This window comes from Podarcis tiliguerta, assembly GCF_965153285.1.
Source record: "Podarcis tiliguerta genome assembly, chromosome: W".
Lineage (NCBI taxonomy): Eukaryota > Metazoa > Chordata > Lepidosauria > Squamata > Lacertidae > Podarcis > Podarcis tiliguerta.
In genome coordinates, this window is record NC_139552.1 from 21,259,671 (window position 1) to 21,276,262 (window position 16,592).

General features: G+C 51.8%; 1 pseudogene across 1 annotated transcript; it reads left to right on the forward strand.

The window, feature by feature from the left end:
- Positions 1 to 5,840: 5,840 nt before the first annotated feature.
- On the forward strand, positions 5,841 to 15,895 carry LOC310668780 (inositol polyphosphate 5-phosphatase OCRL-like; annotated as a pseudogene). Its single transcript has 12 exons — positions 5,841 to 6,140; positions 7,109 to 7,236; positions 7,319 to 7,522; positions 9,007 to 9,189; positions 9,757 to 9,877; positions 9,985 to 10,194; positions 11,589 to 11,617; positions 11,871 to 11,967; positions 13,389 to 13,537; positions 14,025 to 14,135; positions 14,598 to 14,763; positions 15,582 to 15,895. The product of its transcript is annotated as an inositol polyphosphate 5-phosphatase OCRL-like (transcript).
- The last annotated feature ends 697 nt before the right edge of the window (positions 15,896 to 16,592 follow it).

Genomic DNA, 16,592 nt, shown 5'->3' on the forward strand with positions numbered 1-16,592 from the left:
TTTTTATTTTTTATTGGATTTGATTTGATATGTTAATTGGATGTTTTTATTGGAAAATTAATAAACGCTTGAAAAAAAAAAAGAAAATTTGTGATATGAAAAAGGTACCTGGTTTCAGCTGGAAGTTAGGGGGCACTGGTTGGAAGGGTCGGAGTATGTCTGTCCCGAAAGCTTTGCAGGCACGAACAGTACTGAATACAGTCTTGCATATAACTGCCCTCCTACTGTCATGAATAGAAACCATCATTGTGATGGGATGAAGAGCTGCTTGTGCGTAAACTGCAAGTCCCTCAGAGTTTGAACAGGTTCTCAAACCTCTGCCTGTGACGGAGCCCCTCCAGCATGGCTGCGTCAATCGCTAGCAGAATCCGAAAGTGGTTGCTTTCGGAAACGTTTCCAACATAAAAGCTCCTTAACGGAAACACGTCTTCTGGACTCTCTGCGTGACAGTTTCCGGCGAGGAACGGGTGTCCCTATAGGAGGTCCTGAGACCTCCCCACTGTTTTCGCTGGAAGCGTCTCTGAGCCATTCCTCTGACTCTCCTTCCCTTGACGTTCCTATTCGCCCCCTACTGGTTCCCTCTTCAGGTGTAACGTCTCTCTCTACCTCAGAGAGCCTTTGCACCTCCTGTCCTGCCGATGGCAGTTCCCTGACATCCACCTCCCCTCCAGGGCCCCCTTCACCCCCTCCCTTCTCCTCCCCTACGGGTTGGGAGGAGGTAAAACCCCGGAAAGAACCTTCCTCATCGTCTGAAGTTTCGAACACCTTTCTCCACTTGTTGTGGTTCCTAGTCTCTCGGTACTCCTTGTCATCTGAGTCCGTTCCTTCTTCCAACTCCGACTCCGCGAATCCTTCCAGTTCCTCTTCCTCGTCTGTGGTGCCGAAATACTCCCTCCTAAACCTTGCTACCGGTTGTGGTTTCCTCGGGAATCTTTGGTGGAACGTTTCTGTTAAAACCTCGTCATTGACCTCCTCTGCCGTCACCCAGGTGTTTTCTGACTCCGGTTCCCCTTCCCACGCCACTAAATACTCCACCTGATTGCCCTTCCACCTGGAATCGAGGATTTCCGCTACATGGTTACTGCTTTCCCTCTCTTCCAAGACTGGTCCCCTGGTGTACTCCCCTTCACCTCCCCCCTTGTACGGTGACAGTAACGACCTGTGAAACACTGGGTGCAATTTCATGTGGCTGGGTAACCGGAGTTTGAAAGCCACTGGGTTGACCTGCTGAATGACCTCAAAGGGTCCCAACCTCTTGGGTCTTAATTTTTTACAACCCCCCTTGAACGGCAACCCTTGGGTGGACAGCCACACCTGATCCCCCACCCTTATTGTTTCACCTTCCCTTCTGTTCTTGTCTGCCTGCTTCTTATATTGTGCCTTGGCCCTTTCTAAGTTGAGCTGAAGCTGACGATGGATCGCTTCCATCTCTCCTACAAAATGTTCGGCCGCTGGGACGCTCCATCTCTCGCCTCCCTCCCCTGGGAATGCCCTGGGGTGACACCCGTAATTGGCCAAAAAGGGGCTCATCCCTGTGGACACATGCTCCGCATTGTTGTAGGCAAATTCTGCCAGCGCCAGCTTTTCGACCCAATCATTCTCTCTGTCATTGACATAACACCTCAGATATTGTTGGAGGATGCCATTTGCTCTTTCCGCCTGCCCGTTGGTTTCAGGGTGCCGGGCAGTCGAAAAGTTGACTTCCACGTGCAGCAAGCTCATGAGCTTCCTCCAGAACCTGGAAGTAAATTGTTTGCCGCGGTCTGAGATCACCCTCAAGGGGGCGCCGTGCAGCCGGAAGATGTGTTCTACAAACAACTTCGCTGTTTCTTCCGCTGTGACTGCATGTGAACATGCTACAAAGTGGCACATCTTAGTTAACAGGTCCACTACTACCATAATGGCCGTTTTCCCCTTGGATTTGGGCAGATCCGTCATAAAATCTATTGATACCGCTTCCCAAGGCCGTTCTGGCGTGGGTAATGGTTCTAATAACCCTGCCGGCGCCCTTCTTTCCCCCTTGGCCCTCTGGCATTGGTCACACCCTCTTACATACTCCTTTACATCTTCCCTCACCTTGGGCCACCAAAATTCCCTGGTGACCATCCACATGGTCTTTTGTTGTCCAAAATGTCCCGCCGTGGGACTATCATGCAACTGCTTGAGTACCCTCCCTCTCAATTCACCTTCTGGTATATACAGTGCCCCTTTGTAATACAATGCCCCGTTTCTTTCCTCAAAACCCTCCGGGCTCTCACCCTCTCCCCTGAGACCTCTGAGCTTATTCTGGGCATATTCGTCATTTTCCGTTTCCTCTACCAGTTCTCGTCTCCCCACCAGCGCCGCCCCACACACCCAGCGGTCCTCAGGAATGACATGTCTTTCTTCGATTGCCCCCTCCCCCTCCAAATACTCTGGTTTGCATGAGAGAGCGTCCGCCCTGACGTTCTCTGGGCCTGGTACATAACAAATCTCGAAGTGGAATTTGGAAAATTCCTGTGCCCATCTCACTTGTCGTTGGTTGAGTACTCGAGCTGTTCTCCAATACTCCAAATTCTTGTGGTCGGTGCACACTTGCACCTTGTGTTGTGCCCCAATCAATAAATGTCTCCACCTCCGGAACGCTTCGTGAATGGCGAGTAGTTCCCTGTCATACACCGTGTAGTTCCGCTCGAACTTATTCAGCTTCCTCGAGAAGAAGGCACACGGTCTCCACTCCGACGTATTTCTTCCCGGCTGAAGAAGTACCGCCCCTACCGCTCGGTCTGACGCGTCTGTTTCCACTCTCATGGGCTTCTGTAGGTCCACATGCAGAAGTTGTTCTTCCGAGGCGAAAGCCCTTTTCAGTTCTTCAAAAGCTCGCTCCGCCTCCGCCGTCCAAACAAATTTCTTCTTGCTACTGAGGCAGTCGGTGATGGGCGCCGTCAAGTGTGCAAAGTTCTTGATGAACTTCCGAGAAAAGTTCCCAAACCCCAGGAATCTTTGCACATCCTTCTTGGTCTTCGGTGTCTTCCATTCCAGCACCGCCTGGACCTTGCCTGGATCCATGGCCAATCCTTTGTCTGACAAGCGGTACCCCAGGAATTCCACCTCCTTGGCATGAAACTGGCACTTCTCCAGTTTCACCCACAGCTGATTGGCTTGCAGCCGGCCCAACACTTCTCTCACGTCCCTCACATGCTGCTCTTCATCTTCCGAATACACCAACACGTCATCCAAAAAGGCCACACAATTCTTGTAGAGCAAAGGTCCCAAGACGTGGTTGATAAAACTTTGAAAACATGCGGAGCCGGCTTGGAGACCGAAGGGCATTACGAGGTATTCAAATGCTCCCAAAGGGGTGAACATGGTGGTCTTCCATTCATCCCCCTTCCTTATGCGTATCAGATTGTACGCCCCCCGCAGGTCCAGTTTTGTAAAAATCTTCCCCTTCCTCACCCTGGTCAGAATGTCATCAATTCGGGGCATAGGAAAAGCCAGGGGTTCCGACACGGCATTTAGCGCCCTGAAGTCCACTACAAGTCTCGGCTTATCTGTGTTTTTTTTGTCCACAAAAAACACTGGGCTGCCCCCCACCGCTCGGGACTCTCTGATGAAACCTCGCTTCAGGTTTTTGTCAATGAACTCCCTCAGCTCCTGCATCTCCCTGTCTGACATGGCGTACAGCTTGCCCACTGGGAGTTGAGCCCCAGGGAGTAGGTTGATTTGACAGTCAAAGGGTCTATGCGGCGGCAGTTTGTCCGCTTCCCTTTCGCTAAATACGTTGCTCAGATCTGCATATTGCGGAGGCACCTCCCCTTTGTTCATTACCTCCATCCCAGCTAGGGTGAGCCTGGCTTCCCCTGGATCCTTCCCCTGCTTGCAGTGTTCTAGGCAATGCGCTGACCCAAAGGAGACCACCCTCTGATGCCAGCCCACTAGAGGATCGTGTAGTGCCAGCCAGCTCATCCCCAAAATGATGGGAGCTCCTCCCAAGGTGGCCACATTAAACGCTATCCTCTCGGTGTGCCTTGCCACCTTCATTATCATGGGGACTGTCTGTTGGTTCACTTCTCCTCCCAACAGCTCTCTGCCGTCAATCGTGGTCACCTGCAGGGGTTTACTTAAGGGGAGGGTTTGTATCTGGTGCTCAGCTGCGAACTCCTTACTCATGAAATTACAGGAGCTGCCTGAATCCAGAAGGGCCTTGACCTGTAGGGGGTGTCCGTTTGGCAGCTCTAGCAACACCTCTATCACTAGAGCAGGTCTGGGAGGTTCTGGTGAGGGCACTTTCACTGCTTTTGGGCCTGGCTGCTGTGCCCCGACGGCAGCCAGGCGTTGGCTTTTACTTGCTCCTTGCTTTCCTCCTCCTCTCCCCCAACAGCTCCTGCCATGCCTTGCCATTCCTTTCTCCGTGGACAGACTCTGGCAAAGTGTCCTGGCTGTTGGCAGAGATAACATTTCTTGGCGCTCTTTCCCTCCTTCTTCCGCCCTTCACTGAGGTTTGAAACTGCGCGCGCCCACGCTGTTCCAACTTCCATCAGCTCTGCCGGCGGGAAAGGCTGCTCTGGAATGTCTGGAATGCGGAGCTCCCTCCAACGTTCTCCTTTCCCCTCCCGCTTCTCCAAAGCCCTCGCTTCTTCGCGCGCTCCTATGGCCAGCGCGGATTTAGTCAGCTGGTCCATAGACTCCGCTCTGGGGGTCCGGGAAAGTTCATCTTTTAAGGACGAAGAGAGCCCTTCTTCGAAAAGCATCTGAATGGGCTCCGCAGACAAGTCCCACCCCAATCTATGAATCAACATAGTGAACTCAGTCCAGTACTCACGGACAGTCCGGTTCCCCTGTTTGCAAGCCATTAACTGCCTTCGCACCCCTCCCTGCTCAATGTCGCTGGAAAACATCAGGTCCATGGCACGAAAAAACTTCCTTGTGTCCTTTAGGATCTCATTATTGGCTGCCATCAAGGGTCTAACCCAGTCCTTCGCCCCTGATTCGAGATGGCTAATTACAAAAGCCACTCGTGATTCCTCATCAGGGAAGTCATCAAATTGCAGATTGAGAGCGTATTGCATCTCTGTCCTAAAGGCATGATAGTTTCTGGGGTCCCCCCCAAATTTCTGCACCAATCCTGGCATCTTTCTGGGGAGCGGGGTGGCTTTCTCCTTCCCCCTTTCTGCATCCTGAGCCCTCCTCTCCTCCAGCCTCGCCGTCTGCAAGGCAAGCTGGATTTCCAACGTCCTGTACCTTTCCTCCAGGCTTGGACCTCCTCCAGCTGCTCCTGCTCCTCCGGTTCCGGCTGGTTCGCTCATGATGCCTCTCCCTGGCACAAGCTAGCTTTCGGTGACTTTCGGATTGCTGTGATGGGATGAAGAGCTGCTTGTGCGTAAACTGCAAGTCCCTCAGAGTTTGAACAGGTTCTCAAACCTCTGCCTGTGACGGAGACCCTCCAGCATGGCTGCGTCAATCGCTAGCAGAATCCGAAAGTGGTTGCTTTCGGAAACGTTTCCAACATAAAAGCTCCTTAACGGAAACACGTCTTCTGGACTCTCTGCGTGACAGTTTCCGGCGAGGAACGGGTGTCCCTATAGGAGGTCCTGAGACCTCCCCACTGTTTTCGCTGGAAGCGTCTCTGAGCCATTCCTCCGACTCTCCTTCCCTTGACGTTCCTATTCGCCCCCTACTGGTTCCCTCTTCAGGTGTAACGTCTCTCTCTACCTCAGAGAGCCTTTGCACCTCCTGTCCTGCCGATGGCAGTTCCCTGACAATCATGAATCGACAAAAACGGGCATCTGGAAGGAACCACTATGCCAACAGGATGTCGGACTGAATGGGCCTTGGCCTGACCCAGCAAGGCTCTTCAAATGCGCTTATGTTCCCCTGACTTTGGGGACGCCTTGCAGGAGTCTCACCCGTCTCATGGCTATTCTTCTAGTGTGGACCAGTTCGACAAGCTCTCCCCCGAAAGCAGGTGCACCATCCAGAACATGCTGGCGCTGTACCTGAAGAAGAAAGCAAACACAGACCAGGAGGCAGGGACTTCTAGGGGAAGCAAGGCCTTCATGCGGGAAGCCTTGACTCCTCACGTGCTCCCCGGGATCAGCTTCGACCCCACCACCCAGTCTTCTGCTGGTGTCACTCTTCCACCTGGCCCAGAACAGGAGGCTCCTTCCCAACATGCAGAATGCCTTGCACGTGATCGATGGGCCTGTGCTCACTGTGACATAGGCAGGGCCGGGTTTATGTATAGGCTAAGTAGGCTGAAGCCTAGGGCCTCTAGATCTAGGGGGCCTCGCCAGCCTGCCCGCTCCCCAGCGCCGCAGACAGTCTTCCCTCTCCCCAAATTGCAAACCCAAAACTTCATGCAGGGCATTTCTCCCCCATTTCAAGGACATTTTGCTTCAAAAGGAAAGGTGGACTTGGAGAAGGCAAGCAAAATGCGAGGGAGAAAGTGAAAGATACAGGAAATTGAATGCAGATGTCCAAAAAATAGCAAGGAGAGACAAGAGGGCCTTCTTAAACGAGCAATGCAAAGAAATAGAGGAAAACAACAGAATGGGAAGAACCAGAGATCTGTTCAAGAAAACTGGAGCTATGAAAGGAACATTTCATACAAAGAGTACCATAATAAAGGACAAAGGTGGAAAGGACCTAACAGAAGCAGAAGACGTCAAGAAGAGGTGGCAAGTATACACAGAGGAATTATACCAGAAAGATATGGATGTCTCCTACACCCCAGGTAGTGTGGTTGCTGACCTTGAGCCTGACATCCTGGAGAGCAAAGTCAAATGGGCCTTAGAAAGCACTGCCAAGTGATGATATTCCAGCTGAACTATTAAATTTTGTTAAAGATGATGCTGTTAAGGTGCTACACGCAATATGCCAGAAAGTTTGGAAAACTCAGCAGTGGCCAGAGGATTGGAGAAGACCACTCTACCTCCTTTAGAGGAAAAGGCCTTGAGGGGAGGACCTGTTGCCTCCACAATCCTTCCTAAACATGCATAAGCTGAGAGGCAATTGTCTGGCAAATGTGGTGCTGTGGGGAGGCAGGAACATTTTCCTGCAGTTAAGTATTTTCTAAGTTCCTTTCCCGAAACTTCCCCAAACGGTTCTGAAGCCTCTCTAACCTCAGAAGTCTTTTCCTCTCTCCGGGATTCTGGGATTCGAGGATGACTTCATGGAGAAGGAAAGAAACCTGCAGAATCAGCAAATGAGTGCCCGCCGGGAGCCTCCACCCCCACCGCTGCCACCAAGCAGGCTGTAAGTTGCCTTAGAGGTGTACTGTGCCCTCCCGCCTCCTTGCTTTTAAGGACTACTTGAGTTCTGTTCTCATCTCCCTGAGGCGTATCCGTGACAAGGAGAGCATGAGCAAGAAGCAACCCCAATGACCCACACTATGCGCCAGCTCTTTGTGCCTTCCACACATCCGCAGTCCGGACAGAGAGAGGGACTCACCCAGCACGTCCTCGCCAAGAGAGAGAAGGAATATGTCAACACCCAGAATTTCAGGTCAGATCATGCAAAAGTGCAAAGACCAGTGGAACCTGTATCAGAGTTGGGGCTGGAGAAAGCGACATCTACATGACAGCTTTATTGTTGGGTGCCAGGCAAAGTCTGTCCTGTTCACTCAGGCCACATGGGTGGCTACTTGAAAGTATTAGTTGTGGTGGGCAATGTCCCTTGGTGCCACATACTGAACCGTGGCTTCATATTATGAGCAGGACGGCAGCCTCTCCTCCAGGTTTGCACACCTCTCCCCCACCCCAAGCCTATTGGATTTTAAATTAACCACAGTTTGGTGTGTCCAGATCCTATGGTGGTTCATTTTACCAGCTTTGTAAACCCACGATTGGAAGTTGGCTTGTTTCAATGAGCCATGGTTCAAATGAAGCGGTTTGTGCAGCTTCAGACATTGTGACAAGATGCAGTTAATCCAAAACTGAAGCTAAAAGCTGTGCTGGAGGACAGGGAGGTGTGACCCCCCCCCCCAAACACTTGGTGTGGGTCATCCTTATAATGCTAAGCTTACTACTTCAAACAAAGTTTTTGAGTTTTTGCTTTGGTTATTTCCTCGTACTGTTAGTAGTAAGGTAAAGGTAAAGGGACCCCTGACCATTTGGGTTGCGGCGCTCATCTCGCATTATTGGCCGAGGGAGCCAGCATGCAGCTTCCGGGTCATGTGGCCAGCAGGACTAAGCCGCTTCTGGCGAACCAGAGCAGCACACGGAAACACCGTTTACCTTCCCACCAGAGCGGCACCTATTGATCTACTTGCACTTGGACGTGCTTTCGAACTGCTAGGTTGGCAGGAGCAGGGACCGAGCAACGGGAGCTCACCCTGTCGTGGGGATTCGAACCGCCGACCTTCTGATCTGAAAGTCCTAGGCTCTCTGGTTTAACCCACAGCGCCACCCGTGTCCCACTGTTAGTAGTACCCAGTGGCCATTTGTTTTTCATGTCTCCTTTTATGATATGTTTATCAGTATGTGGTCAGCAGCTTCAGATGCTACTGTTTTACAGAGGCTGTTTAGCTTGCTCTTTTTACCCCTTTACTAGACAGGCTGTATTTCTGTGCTGTTTTCAGAGTGGGGAATGCCCATTCCTTCATGGCCAGCATGGAAACACAGAAGGCTAGCCATTTAGGAGGTTTGCAAAGAGGACAAGTGTGTTACGGGGTAATCTTCTAGCAAACAAGCTTGGCACAGCAGATCTGAGAGGTGGTTTTCTGCTCCCGGAAAGCCAGCCTGGAAACCAGGTTGCCAGGTGAAGGAAGAATGGAGAGATCAACCAACTCACTTGCCTTCAAAGAATTTCTGGTTGCCTGTGGCTACTGGGGTAGTGCCTAGATATCAGGCTGGCTGACACATCTTAAAAAATACAAGGAAAAAGCTTTTTTTCTTTCATTCGCAAAGCTCCTTTGGGGCCCCGAATAGCTAAGCTGAGGAAGAAGTGGCTGGTATTACTTGTTTGTTCTTGGTCCTGATCTTGCCTGCCCTTGCACACTCCTGTTGTCTTTGCGTATTTAACCAGCACGTCTGTTCCGATTGGAGTCCTCTTCCTGCAGTTCCACATCCTTCTCTTTGGCACTTGGGCATTCGGTTCCAGGAGCTGGACCTGAGCACAGAGGCTTTCTTCTACTTGGACTCGACAAAGGAGCAAGAGTGGCTGACAGCTGTGGAAAAGGCTTTGCGTTCCAAATCCAAGTACAAGAAAGTAAGTCCAACCCCACCCATTTCTTCAGCAGCCAGACAGCTGTCAGGAGCTGGAGTGAGGAGGAGGAGGAGGAGGAGGTCAGCAAGAAGGTCAGCAAGACTCTCTTAAGTCTCCTCCTCCCCCTGGTCCTTCCCAAGCAACCTGAGACTCTGACACCTTGCCTGTCTTTGCTCCCTCCTCTTAATTTCTCTGTGTTCTGGGAGACCAGCAGGGAGGGGAGCTGATTGCAGCAGGATGGGGAGACCCCCTGGCTTCTTCAGCAGCCTGCCTGATCTCTGCCTCTTGACCCCCGCCTCCAGCCTCCACTTCTGCCTGGGATTCTGGGCTGCTGTTTGTCACAGAATCTTCCTGCCCTCCTGCCTCTTCAGTTTCCAACACCTCCTCTTGCTCACAGTCTGCTCCCTCTTCTCCCTCGGACGACCCCCCACCAGTTCCCTGGCTCCGAGCCCTCTTTCCTTGGGGGATCCCCAGTTGGTGCCCCCTGCCACTCCTATCTGCATCCAGCCGGCCCAGGACAGCAAGCAATGAACAGAGCTGGTAGACATCCCAGTGCCTTGCATCTTCTAGGTGCAGCTGGTGCGTCTAGTCGGAATGATGTTGCTCATCTTTGTCAGGAAGGACCAGCTCAGCCGCATCAAGGAAGTGATGAGGGAGACAGTGGGCACAGGCATCATGGGGAAGATGGGGAGTAGACCCTGACAGCGGAATTCCCTACGTTGATCTTTCTGTCTGTCTATCTGTTTTTCTAATCTCTGCCAACCAGTTCCCCCCTCTTTCCTGCTTGCTCACTAACAGCCATCTTTGCTCCGCCCCTGCAGGGTAACAAGGGTTGTGTGGCCGTGAGGTTTGTCTGCAACAATACCAGCTTCTGCGTTGTCAATTCCCACCTTGCTGCCCACGTGGAAGACTTTGAGCGCTGAAACCAGGATTACAAGGATATCTGTGCCCAGATGAGCTTCCTGCCCCGTGACCAGGGTCTGCCGCAGCTGGCAATCATGAAAACGAGTGCGTTTCGAGGGCTTGGAGGGAGAGAGCCTTGGCTGATGTAACTTGTTGGTCTCCGCTATCTGGAGAAGCAAACTGAGTCATGTTTCTGTAACTTTCCTGCCTGTGTGTAGCTCAGGGTAGGCAGCATTTCTTGTTGTTTAGTCGTTTAGTCGTGTCCGCCTCTTCGTGACCCCATGGACTAGAGCACGCCAGGCCCTCCTGTCTTCCACTGCCTCCCGCACTTTGCTCAAACTCATGCTGGTAGCTTCGAGAACACGGTCCCACCATCTCGTCCTCTGTCCTCCCCTTCTCCTTGTGCCCTCCATCTTTCCCAACATCAGGGTCTTTTCCAGGGAGTCTTCTCTTCTCATGAGGTGGCCAAAGTCTTGGAGCCTCAGCTTCAGGATCTGTCCTTCCAGTGAGCACTCAGGGCTGATTTCCTTCAGAATGGAGAGGTTGGATCTTCTTGCAGTCCATGGGACTCTCAAGAGTCTCCTCCGGCACCAGAATTCAAAAGCATCAATTATTCGGTGATCAGCCTTCTTTATGGCAGGCAGCATAGTGCTCTCCAAATGTTGATAGACCAAAATTCCCATAATTGCTAAGAATTGGCCTTGCTGACTGGGGCTCATGAGAGTTCCACTTCAGCAACACCAGGAGGGTGCAGTGTCGGCGATCCCTGCTGCTGCAGCTGCACCACTAAGGTTTCTACTAGAGCAGCCAGTAGAGAGCAACGTAAACCGAGTGGCAGAGATGTATTGGATTCGATTATAGCAAATGTGGGCAACTTCTCCAGTGATCGGGGTGGGAGTTGCAGTTTGTTAAGGGCAGTAACGCGAAAGCAGAGCGGCCATTTTGCATGGAGAAGGTTCCAGGCTCAGTCACCAGTGTGTGCAGATTGGGCTGGGCATGATCTCTGCCTGAAAGCTGCTGCCAGTCCATGTAGTCAGTCCTGAGCTTGATGGGTCAATGGTCTGCCTCAATAGAAGGTAGCTTCCTATGTTCCTGTGTACTACAGCAGGGTTTGGAGGGCCACAAGCGCCCTGCCCATGAATTCAAGAACCAGGGGAAATTCTAAAAGTCTTTGCTGAAAGGATATCAAAGCAGGGGCCAGGTGAACCTCTTTGGGAGATTCTTCTGAAAGGTCGGGTGCCATGACTGAAAAGGCCCTGCCATGCTTGAAAGAGCAGGAGTTCCCTGGGAAGGGGATTCTAGTCAGTGGAGAGGCAGTGCAAACAGAAGTGGGCCTTCTTCTGGTACCCTTTTCCCAAACCTTGAAACACTTGAAAGGCCAGATGGGGTGCTCTGAATTGGGCCTGGAAGCAGTTCAAGAACCAGTCTAGTTCACAGAGCACTAGCCTAATATGATCATACTGCCCAATCCTAGCTATCAGTCTTACTAGATATTGCAGGAAGTGGCAGCAGGCTGCCCCCCGACCCCGTGAGCTAGCCTGTAGCTGTGGTTGCTTTGCTTTTTTCCAGCATTGTCATCTGATCACTAAAAATGAGCTTCAGAGACTTCTGACCTACGGCCAGCTTCGAGAACACTGTCCAACCAGGGGTCCCTTTACCTTTAACCTACTAGTACTTCACCTTGGTCTTCCAGCACAACAGTGGCTGTTAATAGACTCCATTGTCAGGCAACAGGGGGTCTTTTGCTTCTCTGCAGATTAGCGATTTCTTTTTGGCTTTAGCTAAACATTCAGCGTACCCAAAAGACAGCTTTTGCTGATTTCACAGAGGGAGAGATCAAGTTCATCCCGACGTACAAATTCGACTCAAAAAAAGATCCTGCTTGATAGCTGAGCCTTTGTAAGTAAGTCCTCTCAGTCATTCTTCTGCAAGGCTTGTCTGTTTTTCCTAGTCTGCTGAGATGCTAGTAGTGGCCTGCCTTTCCATCCTCCTGAGCAGGCTAGTCAAAAATATATTTTAGACATGGCTTTCTGCTAAGCCAGCTGTTGGAGGAGGGCTAGAGTTGAGGGCTGGACGGACTTCCTTTCCTCTGCAGCCAGAATGGACACCAAGCCACGGAGGAAGAGAGAGATCCAGCTCTCCTTCACCTGCTCACTTTGCTTGCATGGAATTCCGGGTTGCCAAAGGCTGCTAGGCGAGTTGTGAAATGCAAGGCTGTGATATGTTGTCTTCCTCAAGCCATCCCTGCTCTGGAAATGTTTTGGCTCCTTTCCCCCCACATTTGTCCTGATAACCAGCATCCTCTGTTTCGTGGTGTGTATAAGCGGTGTTGCAGTTCCTTGAAAGGTGCAGCAGGCTGAATGAGAATCCTCTTTGTGTCAAGGAAGTCTGGGAATGAGACTTGGTGCTCTCTCAAGATGAGTCTGCCAGGGCATAGGAGCATGAGAGCAGCCCTGCTGGATCAGGCCATTGGTCCATCTGGCCCAGCATCCTGTTCTCACATTGGCCAATGAGATGCCTCTCGGGGAGCCCACAAACAGGACCTGGGTGCAACAGCACGCTCCCCTCCTCCAAGCCATGCTGCTTCTCTTGGTGGAGTATGTTCTGTGGCCATTATGGCTAGTAGCCATTGAGCCTCACCATCCAGGATTTGGCATATGCTTGTGGTTCTTGACAACTGTCAGAAGCCACCGAGGCCTGCTAGTTTCATTGCTCTTGCTGTGGTAATGGGGAAATCAAAAGGACAGGCGGAACATGTAGTGACGAAGCCGGAAAACGGCAGGCTCCTTTGGGCAGCATTTCAGGTGCCAGAAAGGGTCTTTTGGATCACTGAAAAAATAGTGTCTGAACAAGAATAACGGGGCCCCTTGTTTTGGGGAAGGATCATCATTTGGTGGTGTGCCATATGCTTTGTATGCAGAGTCTCAAGTTGAAAGGCACCTCCACCTGACAAAGGATTAGGCCACAGAGAGCTGCTGCCAGCCAGGGTAGACTTAATTAATGAATTGTGGGGTTGGAAGGGATCACGAGGGTCATCTAGTCCAACCCCCTGCAATGTAGGAATCCAAACTGGGGGAGGTCAGAAATTCATTCTGACCTGGTAGAAGGCAGCTTTTGATTTCCTAACAACTCTCTCCATGAGGCAAAATGCCTGCACACCTGCAAGGTCCGCCCCTTCAGAAGTTGGACTCCCAAGCCCCATCATCTCCAGCTCTTGACCGTGGTCAAGATCACAGGCCGTGTGTGGAGCCAAAGTTTGACTGTGTGAGCCTTGTGTGTTGCCTCAGCCAGTCCAACAGTGTCTCCTTGCAGTGGGAAGTGGCGTGTGCCAGCATGGTGTGAGCCAATCCTCTGGAGAGGAGGCAGCGTGAATCAGCTCAGCTACCGAAGCCACATGGAATTGAAAAGGAGCGACCACAAGCCCGTCAGCTCCCTCTTCCTCACAGGGGTAACACCTGCCCTGGCCAGGGCTATCGTCTAGTCAGGGTTTTTAGTTGCCTGCTATGTGGCACCTCCTCGAATCTGGGCAGGCCCTGACCAACAACCAGGCCCCTTTCCACACAGCTCCTCCTTGGCCAATGACTTCCGGTGCAAGGAGTGGGCAGCTTTTGGCTCTGTTGAATCCCTAGGCTTCCATTCTCCACTGTTCTGAGTACACGCTGCTCCTGCAGGCAGGGCAGACCACATGGGCTGAACTGTATACCTTAACCGTTGGCTCCATTCATGCAGTGGAGCTTGTGTGGTACTTGGCTTGGAGCATTTGGCTTCAGCCCATTGGCTCTGGAAGTCACAGCCGCTGCCATCCTGGGGAAGCTCTCAGAGTTACAGTACTTGCCTCTTTCAGGGCTGGGAACAGGGGGGTGCATCAGGCCTTTCTGCTCTTAACTCATACCCCCCCCCTTTCAGTCCATAGCCCCAACAAATGTGCTCTGCCATCCACCGTCGTGGATGACCGACGGTACCGGAAAGTGTTTGAGGATATTGTTCAGTTGATGGACAGGATGGAGAACGAATTCCTTCCCTCCCTGGAGGGAGGTAAAGACGAATAGGATCCTCTCCAACCCCTTAAAGAGGGTTTGCTGCAAAAAGACCAGGGGGGAAAGAAGCCCTTGGCCCATCTAGCTCAGTCTTGAGCGGTTCCCCAGGATTTCCGGGGGATCTCTCCCAGCCCTACCTGGAGATGCTGGGGATAGAACCTGGGACCTTTGCATGCAAGGCAGATGCCCTTCCACTGAGCGGCAGCCTCTTCCTCGCAGGCAAAGACTCCAGGGGTAGCCAGCGTGGTGCCCTCCAGATGCTGGACTACAACTCCCATCATCCCCAGCCAACATGGCCAGTGGCAAGTGCAGCAATATCTGGAGAGCCCCACGTGGACCTGTTGCATGTGCAGTCCCCTAAATGAGAGCCCGGGGCCAAGGACAAACTTCCCCCTGGAGCACGTTTCCTTGCCTCTGCTGAAGGCAAGCACTCTCTTTCCTCCCCCCCCCCCCCCGCCTTTTGCTCTGCAGTTTCCGTTTGAGAATGTGAAGTTCCGGCAGCTGCAGAAGGAGAAGTTCCAGATCACAAACAACGGGCAGGTCACCCTCCACTTCTCCTTCATCCCCAAGCTCAGTGACAGCCAGTATTGGAAGCCATGGCTTTGCGCTGAGCCCTGCGAGGGATACTTGGAGCCCAGCGCGTCTCTCTCTGGAATCAGAGAACTGTAGAGTTGGAAAGGGACCCCAAGGGTCATCTAGGGAAGGCCTTCCTTTTCTCCTCCTCTTCCCAACCCTCCTCCCTCCAACCTTGGGAGTTTGGTAGAGCAGGGGAGGCTTAACATTTGTGGGCTGCATTGCCCCATGCTCAAGCCTCCACGGGCCACACGTCAAAGCAGCTGAGCCCAAAGTGTAAAAGTGTGTGTGACCAGCTTTAAACAAACACACACACACGCACAAATGAATTGAAGCCAAACAATGCTGGAGGGTCCCCAAACACCTTTTGGCATTGCAGGGAACCAGTGAGAGCAGTCCGTCCAAAAATTACTTTTTTAAAAAAAATATGCGTATTTTTATGTTGTGGAGGCACAAAAATATCTTGGAGAACATATAGAACTAGCCAAACTTTTAAAAACTCAATGAAATGTAAACTAAAAAAGAAAGTTACATTGGGGGCGCAAAAATCCTTTCCCTTTTTATATTCTTTTGTTAGGATCACTTTCTCTCACCCCCCAGTATCCTGTCACCATCTTCTGTGCAGCTGCTGCTTTGGAGGACTAGAGAGGAAAGTGGGGTGGGGGTGGGAACTGAGTCGCTTCTTTTCCTAATTCTTGAAGTTAAGGTTTCCCCCATACACCTGTGAGAACAGGAGGCTGTACGAGATGGGCCATTGGCCTGATCCAGCAGGCTCGCATTGTGTCCTTCTGTTCAATTCTTCACTGTCTTCACTTTTAATTTACAGACAAGCCAACTTGGCTGTGCCAAAGAGTGTATCTGCCTGACCTCCTCCCGTTTTAGGTGAGACGGGGGACATTTCCCTGGATGTGTACGTCAGCAAGGAAGAGAAGATTGAGGCTATCTTTGTCCTTCACCTTGACCCTAGCAAGGACTATTTCCTCACCATCAGTGGGAGCTACCTACCAAGCTGCTTCGGGACCTCCTTGGAAGCCTTGTGCTGGATGTCTACCCTTCCCACTCTGCTTGCCTGCTTGAAAAACAGCTGCTCTTCCACTCAGAAATGTGGGGGCTGGGGGTCCTCCGCTGCATTCAGCTTCTGTAGCTGTGCATCCGCTTCCTGTGTGCTGTTCATGCCCTTTGCTTGCCTTGACTGAGTCATCCCAGGTTCTGGCCCTCCCACCTGCCCTTTCGCAGGGCCACTGAACCGTGTGCATTTCCCTGCCATCTGCCCAGATACTGCTCAGCCAACGGGCTGTTTCTTTCTCTTCTCAGGGCCTGTGCCATTAACACCCTTGGTTGTCTTTTGCTCTTGCCTTCCTCCTCTGATCTCAGGGAGAAGACAGCTTCCTAGAAAAGGTAAGAGTTGGTTTGCTATCCTCTAGATGTTCTTGTAACGGGCTCAAATCAGGTACAGGCAACGCCCCGTTTACACGGGGGTTGCGTTCCGAGGTACCGTGCGTTTAAATGAAATTGTGTATATTGGGGACAGCATTGGAAAAGCCTGCAAACACCCTCTAAAGTTCCGGAAACCCTTTTGAAAGGCCTTTTGAAAACCAGCAGCCTCCCTGCAAAACTCCTTGCTCCAACTCTCCACAGGCCTGAGAGGTCGGTGCCAAAGCTCCTGGGAGGGAGTCGAGATGCTGTTTCCCTGACTTTCCTCCCAACCTGACTTTCCTCTCAGGCAACCCGCACCTGCCTGCCTTCTGACTCAGATCCAGTCCAGGTGGTGGCTCTAGCTCTCTGCACTTTTCTCTTCCCTAGTCTCAACGTGGCCCTTGTAGAACTCGGCAGAGGAGAACGGAGACGAAACCAGAATTTGCCATCACTGCTTGTAACTGATTTTGCGCTGCT